Here is a 15,382-nt window from a genome sequence, read left to right on the forward strand (position 1 = left end):
TGTGCATCTGATGTCATTGGGGGCAGGACTGGGACCCGGAAGGCAGCTGTCCCGCTCCCAAGCCGCCTCGGACTGAAAAACATGGCCTATATGCTCCGATTGCTGCCTGGATTGACACCAATTGCCTCATTACAGACTGGAGATCAAATTTGGGTCCTTTTAATCTGCTGTGTTCATGAGCACCAGTGTACCTTGAAACAATCTGTGGTACTACAATAACGCTCAGCTCTAAAGTGCTCCTCATAAATGGCACAGCGATGGAAAGTTTCATCAGTGTTTAAAAATGACATCTACAACTTACATGACCTGAGCTTGATGAGTCAGGGGTTGCTAATGGTTGTCATGTTGTTAAGTAGGAAATTAATTATTACACTATGTAGAGACAATCTTCCCTGGCACTGTTATAATTCCAACATGCCAAACTGAAAGTGAACCAAAATGGATTTACCAAAACAGAATCTTTAAACAATTCAAATCTGCAGAGCCTGTCTTTTTAATGTTGGAATGTATCTTCACTTGTCAATTCTAAACCTGAGTCAAAGCAGAAACATTGAACAAAAAACTTTTTTTCTTCCTTTCAGGTGTCAAGGGTCGCAAGCTTCGTCAACTCCTGGACATCAACGGTCCTCCAGAACCTTCTTCCCCTTCACTTTCCTCTGACCCCATCCCTTCTTCCAATCTCACCCCATGCCGTGTTTTCACTATCCCCTCTGACTTTCCCCTCTCTGATCCCGAACGATCAGTCCTCAGCAAAGGCCTAAGATTCATCCCCTTATGCCCCCACCTCAATGAATTTAGAGCTTGGCATGACGCTGAGCTCTTCTTCTGTCGCCTTCGTCTCTGTACCCACTTCTTTGTCCAGGAGTCTTCCCCCCCCCCCCCCACACAGCTGACCCTTTCTTCCGTGTTCAGAATTCTCGTTGTACCTGGACCCCTCCCTCTGGCCTCTTACCCTCTCTGGATCTTTTCATTGCCAACTGCCGACGTGACATCAGCCATCTCAATGTCTCTGCTCCCCTCACTCCAACCTACCTCCCTCTGAACTTTCAGTACTCCATTCTCTCAGATCCAACCCCAACATTGTCATTAAACCCGCTGACAAGGGTGGTGCTGTTGTTTGGCGAACTAACCTCTACCTTGCGGAGGCTGAACGCCAACTCGCTGACACCTCCTCCTACCTCCTCCTGTACCGTGACCCCACTACCGAACATCAAGCCATTATTTCCAAGACTGTCACTGACCTCATCTCCTCTGGAGATCTTTCCTCCACAGCCGCCAACCTCATAGCTCCCCAACCCCGCACAGCCCGCTTCTACCTCCTTGCCAAGATCCACAAACAGGACTTCCCTGGTAGACCCATCGTTTCAGCCTGTTCTTGCCCCATGGAACTGATTTTTTCCTATCTCAACTCTATTTTTTCTCCTCTTGTCCAGTCTCTTCCCACCTACATCCGCGACTCTTCCGACGCCCTCCTCCACTTTAACAGTTTCCAGTTTCCTGGCCCCAACCGTCGCCTTTTCGCTACGGATGTCCAATCCCTCTACATCTCCATCCCCCACCAGGACGGCCTGAGGGTGCTCCGCTTCTTCCTTGAACAGAGGCCCAACCAGTCCCCATCCAACACCACCCTCCTTCGCCTGGCTGAACTTGTTCTCACATTGAACAACTTCTCCTTTGACTCCACTCACTTCCTCCAAATTAAAGGTGTTGCTATGGGAACCCGCATAGGTCCTAGCTATGTCTGCCTTTTCGTTGGGATATGTGGAACACTCTTTGTTCCAGTCCCACTCGGGTCCCCTCCCTCACCTCTGATGACTGTATTGGTGCCGTTTCCTGCTCTCACCCTGAACTAGAAAATTTAATTCACTTTGCTTCCAATTTCCACCCTTCCCTCACCTTCACATCATCCATCTCTGACTCTTCCCTCCCTTCCTCGACTTCTGTGTCTCCATTTCTGGGAATAGGCTATCGACAAACATCCACTATAAGCCCACTTCCTCCCACCCCGCTTCCTGTAAGGACTCTATTTCATTCTCCCAGTTTCTCCGTCTCCGTCGCATCTGTTCTAACGATGCCACCTTCCATACTAGTGCTTCCAATATGTCTTCCTTTTTCCTCAACTGAGGATTCCTCTCTACCGTGGTTGACATGGCCCTCGACCATGTCAATTGCACTTCCCGCACTTCTGCTCTCACCCCTTCCCCTCCCTCCCAGAACCACAATAGGGTTCCCTTTGTCCTCACCTTTCACCCCAGCAGCCTCCACATTCAACGGATCATCCTCCATCATTTCTGGCACCTCCAGTGTGATGCCACCATGAAACACATCTTCCCCTCCCCTTTTAGCATTCTGAAGGGACCGCTCCCTCCCTGGTCCATTCCTCAACCCCAACACACCCTCCCCTTCCTGCAGCACCTTCCCCTGCAAGCGCAGGAGATGCAACACCTGCCCTTTTACTTTCTCCCTTCCCACTGTCCAGGGCCCTAAACACTCCTTCCAGGTGAAACCATGGTTTACTTGTACTTCTTGCAATTTACTAAACTGTATTCGCTGCTCACGATGCAGTCTCCTCTACATTGGGGAGACCAAACGCAGATTGGGTGACCAGTTTGCGGAACACTTCCGTTCAGTCCGTAAGGGTGACCCCGAACTTCCTGTCACCTGTCACTTTAACTCTCCGCTCCACTCCCACTCTGACCTCTCTGCCCTTGGCCTCTTACACTGTTCCAACGAAGCTCAATGTAAGCTTGAGGAACAGCACCTCATCATTCAATTCGGCATTTTACAGCCTCTGGACTCAACATCGAGTTCAACAATTTCAGACCATAACCTCGGCCCCTATTTTTTCACATGGCAGCTGCTAATGATTCTGCCATTCCCATTCACACCTCTTCTAGATTCATCTTTTGTTTCTTTACTTGTCCCATTACCATCTCCTTTTGCTTTGTACTATCATCTCTTTTGTCATTTAATCTCTCCTGCCTTCTATCCTATCACAGACCTTCCTTTTTGTTCTTTTCTCCCCTTCCCCCTTTCTCTGCCCCTGCACTTGCTTAAAATCTGTTACATCTCTAACTTTTTCCAGTTCTGACGAAAGGTCATCGACCTGAAATGTTAACACTGTTTCTTTTTCCACAGATGCTGCCTGACCTGCTGAGTATTTCCAGCATTTTCTGTTTTTATTTCAGAAACATTCCTACTGAAGGGACTGAAAGTATTGTATGAATTTCTCAACCGTTCTATGAAGATAGAACCATTCAAGATAAGCTTCAGTATCGATAGGACATCTAAATACAATCAGCAACAATAACAACAACTTGCGTTTAATGCAGTAAAAGGTCCCAAGGCACGTCACAGGAGCGTTAACAAACAAAATTTGATAACGAGCTACATAAGGAGGTATTAGGGCAGATGTAGGTTTTAAGGAGCGTCTTAAAGGAGGAAAGAGAGGCGGAGAGGCGGAGGAGTTTAGGCAGGGATTTCCAGAGCTTAGGGCCTAGGCAGCTGAAGGCACGACCACCAATGGTGGCGATTAATGCACAAGAGGCCAGAATTAGAGGAGCGCAGAGATCTCAGAGGGTTGTAGGGCTGGAGGAGATTACAGAGATAGGGAGGGGCGAGGCCATGGAGGGATTGGATAACAAGGATGAGAATTTTAAAATCGAGACGTTGCTTAACCGGGAGCCAATGTAGGTCAGCGAGCACAGGGGAGATGGGTAAACGGGACTTGGTGCGAGTTAGGACACGGGCAGCCGAGTTTTGATGACTTCAAGCTTATGGATGGTAGAAAGTGGGAGTGCGTTGGAATAGTCTAGTCTAGAGGGAGCAAAGGCATGGGTCGAGGGTTTCAGCAACAGGTGAGCTGAGACGGGGCAGAGTTGGGCGATGTATGGCAGTGGAAATAGGAGGTCTTAGTGATGGCGCGGCTATGTGGTCGGAAGAATATAGATGTGGATCGAGGCAGAACTAGCTTTGTGTGTACATATTTAAATGAATATGTTGTTCTCTGTAAAGCTAAGACTGGGGTAGGTCTAAAATGGTTGCCTAGATCTGGCACGTCAGATATTGGTAGCTTTTGTCTTCAACTTCCATTAGCTGTTAATGTGATCATTTATTTTTAAAAGGTTGTTGCAGCCCTTTAACTAACGACAGCAGTTCTGGGTACCCCACCCCTAAATCCAGCAGATTCGAAAGCAAGCGTTTGTACTGAATTATTCAGTTGGGGCTAACTCCAGAAGACTCATTGGAGCAGGCTGTGTACCATTTGGATGGACACAAAACCCTGACCCATACTTTCTGTCTGCATCTGTGCAGGTTGTGGAAAAATGTATATTTTGCTCAGATGGAAACCAATGCACAACTACTTGTTTATAAATGCAATATTTTGCCCTCTATGCAATTTTGTACAGTTTGAAATCATGGGGGCTATTGAAAGGCAAACACAGTAGAAGCAGTGACCTAACAGCAAAATTGTTTACGTGGACTTGTTGCATTCATCTCAAATTACTGTTGTAGAATATTTGACGTGGTTTCAAAATTTTGCCCTGCACTGCCCAAGCACAGTTAAATCAACAGATTTTAATGCCGAATATACGGAAATGTCTTATTCATACGATTTAAACCTGGCACAAATGAAGATGGTTCTGGTTGTTGCAGGCCAATCATCACAGCCCCAGGCCATCGCTGCAGGAGTTCCTCAGGGCAGCGTCCGAGACCCAACCACCTTCAGCTGCTTCATCAATGACCTTCCCTCCATCAAAAGGTCAGACATGGGGATGTTCACTGATGACTGCACAGTGTTCAGTTCCATTCGCAACTCCTCAGATAATGAAGCAGTCCATGTCTGCATGCAGAGAAGACCTGGACGACATTCAGGCTTGGGCTGATAAGTAGCAAGTAACATTCGGGCCACACAAGTGCCAGGCAATGACTATCTCCAACAAGCGAGAATCTAACCACCGCCCCTTGACATTCAACAGCATTACCATCGCTGAATTCCCCACCATCAACATCCTAGGGGTCACCATTGACTAGAAACTTAACTGGACCAGCCGCATAAATACTGTGGCTACAACAGCAGGTCAGAGGCTAGGTATTCTGTGTTGAGTGTCTCACCTCCTGACTCCCAAAAGCCTTCCCACCATCTACAAGGCACAAGTCAGGAGTGTGATGGAATACTCTCCACTTGCCTGGATGAGTGCAGCTCCAACAACACTCAAGAAGCTCAACACCATCCAGGACAAAGCAACCCGCTTGATTGGCACCCCATCAACCACCTTAAACATACACTACCTCCACCACCAGCAGACCGTGGCTGCAGTGTGTACCATCTACAAGATGTCCTGCAGCAATTCACCAAGGCTTCTTCGACAGCACCTCCCAAACCCGTGACCTCTACCACCTAGAAGGATAAGGGCCACAGGTACATGTGAACTCCATCACCTCCAAGTTCCCCTCCAAATCACACACCACCCTGACTTGGAAATATACCGCTGCCCCTTCAGCGTCACTGGGTCAAAATCCTGGAACTCCCTCCCTAACAGTACTAAAGAATAGCACAAGGACTGCAGCAGTTCAAGAAGGCAGCTCACCACCATCTTCTCAAGCGCAATTAGGAATGGGTAATAAATGCTGGCCATAGCAGCAATGCCCTCATCCAATGAACGAATTAAAAAGAAACTCAAGAAACCAAAATCACAAAAGTGCCACCTTGCCTGAGTGGTCACCACAGATTTAAAGCAATTTTTTTTTACCATCATCATGCACCTCAACGTTTTTCTATCTCTCGTACACGGGTAATAACAACTGACCTAAGATAAGGTTTGCAAACTTCCAAAATGCATACATAAGAAATAGGAGCAGGAATAGGCCATTCGGCCCTTCGAGCCATACCATCACTGTTTCATAAAAGACGCACCAAGACACATTTCTTTATTAAATTACTAAAATGACGATTCATTTAACACTAACACTGGAATTGATTTTACTAGAAATGAAATATAGATCAACATTATTGTTTTCGTAAATTTCCACATTTGCAAAGAACTGCTCCAGAAGAAGCAGGCTCGAAGGGTCGTATGACCTACTCTTGCTCCGAACCGACCTCTTCCACCTAGAAGGACAAGAGCAGCAGGTGCAAGGGAACACCACCACCTCCAATTCCCCTCCAAGTCACACACCATCCTGACTTCATCATCGCTGGGTCAAAATCCTGGAACTCCCTACCTAACAGCACTGTGGGAGTACCTTCACCACACGGGCTGCAGTGGTTCAAAGGCGACGGCTCACCACCACCTTCTCAAGGGCAAATAGAGATGGGCAATAAATGCTGGCCTTGCCAGAGATGCCCACATCCCATAAACGAATAAAAAATAAATTCTTATGTTCTTATATCCCCTTAAAATAACAAGGCTGTTAGATTATGGATAAACAGGGAGATAGCTACATTACTGAAACAACCAAATTCTTTATTTTACTGTTATGCCTGGCGAACATGACAAATGGGTTTCTTATATCTAACAAATCAAACCGAGTAATCTCATTACTGGAAAAAGCAGCATCAGGTACAAACTTTTCCCTGTCTTGTCAGATCAACAAGATTATTGTTGAAAGCTTTTACATAACATGAGAGGTGGCTCTTCAGTATATGGTAGGATGAACGAATGACTGTTACGTACGTACAGTCCAAGTGCACCTGACTATAGAGAGTATTTTCTGTTTCCAGCCCCACTCTGGCACTTGAGTATATGATCAGCACCTGTGTACACCTCACCCCAATATGCACAACCAGTGCCCCAACCCTGGAATAGCATAACCCAAAGGAGAGCTGCTAGTTTATATATGAAAATGTTATGTCTCGCATGTAGCTATCCAGTCTAACCAGGGCATCGTGCTGTCTATAAGCAAATTTGAGTCACACCTGCACCATAGTTTCAGAATAAAGGGCCGTCCTTTTAGAACTGAGATGAGGAGGAATTTCTTCTCTCAGAGGGTCATAAATCTGTGGAATTCTCTGCCCCAGAGAGCTGTGGCGGCTGGGTCATTAAATACATTTAAGGTGGGGATAGGCAGACTTTTGCAAGATAAGGAAGTGAAGGGTTATGGGGAGCGGGCTGGGAAGTGGCTTTGAGCCCAAGATCAGCCATGATCTTATTGAATGGCGGAGCAGGCTCGAGGGGTCAAGTGGCCTATTCCTGCTACTATTTCTTATGTTCTTATTCAGTAAATGGTAACAAATCACAGCCAAATAGGTAAAAAGAATCAATCGGCACTTAGCAAGGAAGATTGAAAACCACCAACCATGATGTTGACATTTTTTGTAAATGAGCAGAGAGAGATATGCTCCTGTGGAACTACAAGACCCAGAGTGGGCAATGAGGCAGGGGGAGAACATTTACAAGCAACAGCTACGAGGCACAAGTAGTGGCAAAAAAATAAAATAAAATCTTTTTTTTTCATCCTATTGCAATGTTTAATTCTGAGTTAATTGTGTTGTTCGGGGTGAAGTTTTTTATTTGTTTGCTGGTATTTGGCCGAGAGCCAAAAGGGAATAGTTGAGGTGTTTTGATGTGCTCGCGGCATTGTGACTGGAATCCATTCGCCAGCCAGGTCAGATGCTAGCCTATGGAGGCTGCACAATGGCAAGATCTTCCCTTGACAGTGCTGCACCAACTACAACCTCAACAGGATCCACCATGGGGAATATGGGAGAAACCAATATGCTGCAGGCTCATATAAATAACTCAGGAAAAAAAAGGTTTTGTGGAAGAGGGAAGAGTAAACAAATAAAGCACTTGCAACTTAATCAAAATGATGCATATCCACCATAAGAGATAGAATAATAATGTACATAACTGAAAATAAGAACAAAGATTCTTCAGCAAGTTTTGTAAAGTGGTAGATAATGTTTTTTAATTAATTCTCAGGATGTGGGCATCACTGGCAAGGCCAGCATCTATTGCCCACCTCTTGGTGCCCCGAGAAGGTGGTGGGGATCTTCTTGATATACTACTGCAGTGTAGCAGTTTGATACAACTGAGCACTTCATAGGTCACTTGGGAGGGCAGTTAAGCATCAACCACATTGGTGTGGGACTGGAGTCAAATATAGGTCAAACCAGGTAAGGACAGCAGGTTTCCTTCATATTAGCGAAGCAGTTGGGTTTTTACAACAATCTGACAGCTTCAATGTCACTTTTACTGATACCAGCTTTTTATTTCCAGAACTTCTTTTAAACTGGATTAAAATTCTCAAACTGCAATGGTGTGATTTGAACTTGCGTAGATACTGGATTGCTAGTGCAGGCCTCGAGGATTACTAGTCCAGTAACAGAACCACTACACTACCGTGCTATAAATTGCATTATAAATATATCTATGAGGCCTGTATCTTTCAGGTTGAGGTTGTAGTTGGTGTAGCACTGCCAAGGGAAGATCTTTCCATTGTTCACCCTCTGTTACGGTACGGTGATGGACCCAAGTGCAGGCACACAACCAGAGGCTTGAGATGGCGTGAAACTCAAAAGATGCTTCTTCAGAAGGCTCCACAAACACAGGGTGAGACCCGAGACTGAGCAAAACCCAAAAGTAGCTTCTCAGAAGGTTTACCAAAACACAGGGTGAGACCTGAGAGCGAGCAAAACCCAAAAGTAGCTTCTCAGAAGGTTTACCAAAACACAGGGTGAGACCCGAGACCGCGCAAAACCTAAAAGAAGCTTCTCCAGGAGGTTCCTCAAACACAGGACGAGCAGAGAGCTGTGACTTGCAGGCATGAGAACTCAAGACTGAGCCCAGAGGACAGGAGGCAGGAAGCTTAAATAACAGGCCTGATTGGTCACGTGACACAATTATTCAAATGAGACACAGGAGCGCCAAATCCTTTAATAAGACACAGGTGAGGAGAGAGGTCCAGAGGCATGGCAGAAGTGTATTGAGGCATCCAAAACTGCCCTCTGGCGGCCAGCAGAGGAACATGTAGCTGGGGCCCTGACACCCTCCATAGACCAGCATCTGATCTGGTGTGTGATATTTTTACCTATCTTAGCCATGTAGTATATTACTTCAAATATTTGCTTAACTAGTAATGGGCGAACCACGGCCCAGTTTAACTGTGGTATGACAATGGCAAACATATATAGAAAAATAATCATACTCCAAATCCTAGACTACCTATGAGCAATGCCATGTTGGATCTACTAGCACAAGAATATGTTTAAATCCCGTCATGGCCCTTGCCCCTTTCCTATCTCTGTGACCACCCCCAGCCCTACAACCCTCCCATAATGCTCCTTTCCTCCAATTCTGCCTTCCTGTGCATCTCCCCCTCCCTTTGCCCCATAACTCCTTTAGCCATCTAGGCCCCATGCACTGGAATGACCCCCTTAAGCCCCTCTGCCTCTTCACCTCACTCGCCTTCTCCAAGGCCCTCTTTAAAACACATCTCTTTGGCCAAGCTTCTGGTCATCCCTCCTAATTTCGCCACCTTTTGGCTCGCTGTCCATTTTTGTCTGCATAAACTTCTGTGAAATGCCTCGAGATGTTTATATAAAAGTGCTATATCAATGCAGTTTGTTGTTATTGTTGAACTCTTAAGAAATGTAATACTGGAAATGAGATTTGTAACACAATACACAAACATGACAAGACGCAAGAAGTAGTCGGGCAATGTCCTTAAAGGGACTGGTCAGGTTACCGCCTGAGCATCATAACTGTATTCGAGGCCCCACACCTCCCTTAAGCAATATCACAGGAGGATATGCTAATAAGTTAAGGGAACGGTAGTATAGTGGTTATGTTACTGGGCTAGTAATACAGAGGCGAGATGTGAGTTCAAATTCCACCACGGCAGTTGTGGAAATTAAATTCAGTTAATTAAATAAATCTGGAATAAAGAGCTAGTATCAGTAATGGTAACCATGACTACCGGATTGTCGTAAAAACCCAACTAGTTCACTAATGTCCTTTAGGGAAGGAAATCTGGTCTGGCCTATATGTGACTCCAGACCCACAGTAATGTGGTTGACTCTTAACTGCCCTCTGAAATGGCCCAGCGAGCCACTCAGTTGTAATAAACCACAACAAGAATAAGAATAAAACCGGACGGACCACCCAGCATCGACCTAGGCACCAGTTTTGGACATGATAATGGCACACCCAGCCCAGTCGACCCTGCAAAATCCTCCTCAATAGCATCTGGGGACTTGTGCCAGAATTTGGGACAGCTGTCCCTCAGACTGGTCAAGCAACAGCATGACCTAGTCATACTCACAGAATCATACCTTTCAGCCAATGTCCCAGACTGCTCCATCACCATCCCTGGGTATGTCCTGTGCCACCGGCAGGACAGAGGTGGCAGCACAATGGTATACAGTTGGGAGGGAGTGGCCCTGGGAGTCCTCAACATTAACTCCAGACCCCATGAAGTCTCATGGCTTCAGGTCAAGCAGAGGCAAGGAAACCTCCTGCTGATTACTACCTACTGCCCTCCCTGAGCTGATGAATCAGTGCTCCTCCATGTTGAACACCACTTGGAAGAAGCACTAAGGGTAGCAGGGGCACAGAATGTACTCTGGGTGGGGGACTTCAATGTCCATCACCAAGAGTGGCTCGGTAGCACCACTACTGACTGAGCTGGCAGAGTCCTGAAGGACATAGCTGCCAGACTGGGCCTGCAGCATGTGGGGAGAGAACCAACATGAGGGAAAACCCACTTGACCTCGTCCTCACCAATCTACCTGTTGCAAATGCATCTGTCCATGACAGTATTGGTAGGAGTGACCACCGCACAGTCCTTGTGGAGATGAAGTCCCATCTTCACACTTGGGACACGCTCTATTGTGTTGTGTGGCACTACCACCATGCTAAATGGAACAGATCTAGCAGCTCAAAACTGGGCATCCATGAGGCGTTGTGGGCCATCAGCAGCAGCAGAATTGTATTCCACCACAATCTGTAACCTCATGACCCGGCTATCCCTCACTCTACCATTAACATCAAGCCAGGTGACTCAATGAGGAGTGTAGAAAAGCATGTGAGGAGCAGCACCAGGCGTACCTAAAAATGAGGTGCCAACCTGGTGAAGCTGCAACACATGCATGCCAAAGAATAGATGCAGTATGCTATAGACAGAGCTAAGCGATACCACAACCAACGCATCAGATCAAAGCTCTGCAGTCTGGCCACATCCAGTTGTGAATGGTGGTGAACCATTAAACAACTAACTGGAGGAGGAGGCTCCATGAAAATCCCCATCCTCAATGATGGTGGCGCCCAGCATGCATAAGAACATAAGAACATAAGAAATAGGAACAGGAGTAGGCCATTTGGCTCTTTGAACCTGCTCCACCATTATATATGATCATGGCTGATCTTCTATCTCATCTCCACGCGAGACAAGGCTGAAGCTTTTGCAACCACCTTCAGCCAGAAGTGCCGAGTGGATGATCTATATCGGCCTCCAGGAGGAACTTAAAATGATTACTATCACTAGAGAAGAAGTACTAGACAAGCTAATGGGGCTAAAGGCCGACAAGTCCCCTGGACCTGATGGCCTGCATCCTAGAGTCTGAAAAGAAGTGGCTGCAGAGATAGTGGCTGCATTGGTTGTAATCTACCAAAATTCCCTGGATTCTGGAGAGGTCCCAGTGGATTGGAAAACTGCAAATGCAACATGCCTATTCAAGAAAGGAGGGAGACAGAAAGCAGGAAACTATAGGCCAGTTAGCCGAACATCTGTCATTGGGAAAATGCTGGAATCCATTATTAAGGAAGTAGGAGCAGGACATTTAGAAAATCATAATACAATCAAGGAGAGTCAACATGGTTTTATGAAAGGGAAATCATGTTTGACAAATTTACTAGAGTTCTTTGAGGATGTAACGAGCAGGGTGGATAAAGTAGATGTAAAATATTTGGATTTCCAGAAGGCATTTGATAAGGTGCCACATAAAAGGTTACTGCACAAGATAAGAGCTCACAGGGTTGGGGGTAACATGTTAACATGGATAGAGGCTTGGCTAACTAACAGAAAACAGAGAGTCGGGATAAATGGATCATTTTCAGGTTGGCAAACTGTAACTCGTGGAGTGCCACAGGGATCGGAGCTGGGGCCTCATCTATTTACAATCCATATTAATGACTTGAAGGGACTGAGTGTACTGTAGCCAAATTTGCTGATGATACAAAGATAGGTGGGAAAGCAAGTTGTGAGGAGGACACAAAGAGTCTGCAAAGGGATAGAGATAGGTTAAGTGAGTGGGTAAAAATATGGCAGATGGAGTATAATGTGGGAAAATGTGAGGTTATCCACTTTGGTAGGAAGAATATAAAAGCAAATTATTATTTAAATGGAGACTACAAAATGCTGCGGTACAGAGGGGTCTGGGGGTCCTCGTACATGAAACACAAAAAGTTAGCATGCAGTTACAGCAAGTAATTAGGAAGGCAAATGGAATGCTGGCCCTTATTGCAAGGGGGATGGAGTATTAAAGAAGGGAAGTCTTGCTACAACTGTACAGGACGCTGGTGAGGCCACATCTGGAGTTCTGCGTGCGGTTTTGGTCTCCTTATTTAAGGAGGGGTATACTTGATTTGGAGGCTTTTCAGTGAAGGTTCACTAGGTTGATTCCTGAGATGAAGGGGTTAACATATGATGAAAGGTTGAGCAGGTTGTGCCTATACTCATTGGAGTTTAGAAGAATGAGAGGTGATCTTATTGCACCATATAAGATTCTGAGGGGGCGTCACAGGGTAGATGCAGGGAGGATGTTTCCCCTCGTGGGGGTATCTAGAACTAGGGGGCATAGTTTCAGAATAAGGGGTCGCCCATTTAAAATGGAGATGAGGAGGAATTTCTTCTCTCAGAGGGTCGTGAATCTTTGGAATTCTCTACCCCAGAGAGCTGTGGAGGCGGAGTCATTGAATATATTCAAGGCGGAGATAGACAGGTATTTGAGCTACAGGGGAGTCAAGGGTTATGGGGAGCAGGCGATAAAGTGGAGTTGAGTCCAAGATGAGATCAGCCATGATCTTATTGAATGGCGGAGCAGGCTTGAAGGGCCAAATGGCCTCCTCCTGCTCCTATTTCTTAAGTTATCACAAAAGCCAGTCTTCAGCTAATTCGATTCATTCCACTTGATATCAAGAAATGGCTGAGTGAACTGGATACAGCAAAGGCTGTGGGCCCCGACAATATTCCGGCTGTCGTGCTGAAGACTTGTGCTCCAGAACTAGCCGCGCCTCTAGCCAAGCTGTTCCAGTACAGCTACAACACTGGCATCTACCCGACAATGTGGAAAACTGCCCAGGTACGTCCTGTCCACAAAAACAGGACAAATCCAATCTGGCCAATTACCGCCCCATCAGTCTACTCTCAATCATCAACAAACTGATGGAAGGTGTCGTCGATAGTGCTATCAAGCGGCACTTACTCATCAATAACCTGTTCACCGATGCTCAGTTTGGGTTCCACCAGGATCACTCGGCTCCAGACCTCATTGGACCCTTGGTCCAAGCATGGACAAAAGAGCTGAATTCCAGAGGTGAGGTGAGAGTGACTGCCCTTGACATCAAGGTAGCATAAAAACATAAGAAATAGGAGCATGAGTAGGCCATTCGGCCCCTCGAGCCTGCTCCGCCATTCAAAAAGATCATGGCTGATCTGATCTTGGCCTCAATTCCACTTTCCTGCCTTTTCCCCATAACTCTTGATTTGCCTGTAGTTCAAAAATCTGTCTATCTCAGCCTTGAATATATTCAATGACCCAGCCTCCACAGCTCTCTGGAGTAGAGAATTCCAAAGATTCACGACCCTCTGTGAGAAGAAATTCCTCCTCATCTCTGTCTTAAATGGGCGACCCCTTATTTTGAAACTATGCCCCCTAGTTCTAGATTCCCCCATGAGGGCAAACATCCTCTCAGCATCTACCCTGTCAAGCCTCCACAGAATCTTATATATTTCAATAAGATCACCTCTCATTCTTCTAAACTCCAATGAGTATAGGCCCAACCTTTCCTCATAAGGTGTGATCTCACCAACACCCTGTACAATTGTAGCAAGACTTCCCTACTTTTATACTCCAACACCCTTGCAATTAAGGCCAACATTCCATTCGCCTAATTACTTGCTGTACCTGCATGCTAACTTTTTATGTTTCATGTACGTGGACCCCCAGATCCCTCTGTACCATTGCATTCTGTAGTCTGTCTCCATTTAAATAATATTTTGCTTTTCTATTCTTCCTACCAAAGTGGATAACCTTACATTTTCCCACATTATATTCCATCTGCCAAATTTTTGCCCACTCACTTAACCTGTCTATATCGCTTTGCAGACTTTTTGTGTCTTCCTCACAACTTACTTTCCCACCTATCTTTGTATAATTGGCAAATTGGGCTACAGTACACTCGGTCCCTTCATCCAAGTCATTTATATAGATTGTAAATAGTTGAGGCCCCAGTATTGATCGCTGTAGAACCCCACTAGTTACATTTTGCCAACCTGAAAATGACCCATTTATCCCAACTCTCTGTTTTCTGTTAGTTAGCCAATCCTCTATCAATGCTAATATATTACCCCCAACACCATGAGCTCTTATCTTGTGCAGTAACCTTTTATGTGGTACCTTATCAAATGCCTTCTGGAAATCCAAATACACCACATCTACTGGTTCCCCTTTATCCACCCTGTTCATTACGTCCACAAAGAACTCTAATAAATGTCAAACACGATTTTCCCTTTCATAAAACCATGTTGACTCTGCTTGATTGTATTTTATGATTTTCTAAATGTCCTGCTCCTACTTCCTTAATAATGGATTCCAGCATTTTCCCAATGACAGATGTTAGGCTAACTGGCCTATAGGTTCCTGCTTTCTATCTCCCTCCTTTCTTGTATATGGGCGTTACATTTGCGGTTTTCCAATCTGCTGGGACCTTTCCAGAGTCTAGGGAATTTTGCAAGATTACAACCAATGCATCCACTATCTCTGCAGCCACTTTTTTTAAGACCCGAGGATGCAGGTTATCAGGTCCAGGGGACTAGTCAGCCTTTAGTCCCATTAGTTTGTCTAGTACTTTTCCTCTAGTGATATGTTTTAAGTTCCTCCCTCCCTTTTGTCCCTTGATTTTCCACTATTATTGGGATGCTTTTAGTGTGTTGTATCATGAAGACAGATACAAAATATTTGTTCAAAGTCTCTGCCATTTCCTTGTTTCCCATTAATTCCCCAGTCTCATCCTCTGAGGGACCAATGTTTACTTTAGCTACTCTTCCTTTTTATAGACTTGTAGAAGCTCTTACTGTCCATTTTTATATTTCTTGCTAGTTTATTCTCAATCTATTTTCTCCCTCATTATTTGACCAAGTGTGGCATCAAGCAGCTCTA

Source organism: Somniosus microcephalus, chromosome 17 (assembly GCF_052327205.1).
Source record: "Somniosus microcephalus isolate GS21.2 chromosome 17, FLI_Smic_1.0, whole genome shotgun sequence".
Classification (NCBI taxonomy): Eukaryota; Metazoa; Chordata; class Chondrichthyes; order Squaliformes; family Somniosidae; genus Somniosus; species Somniosus microcephalus.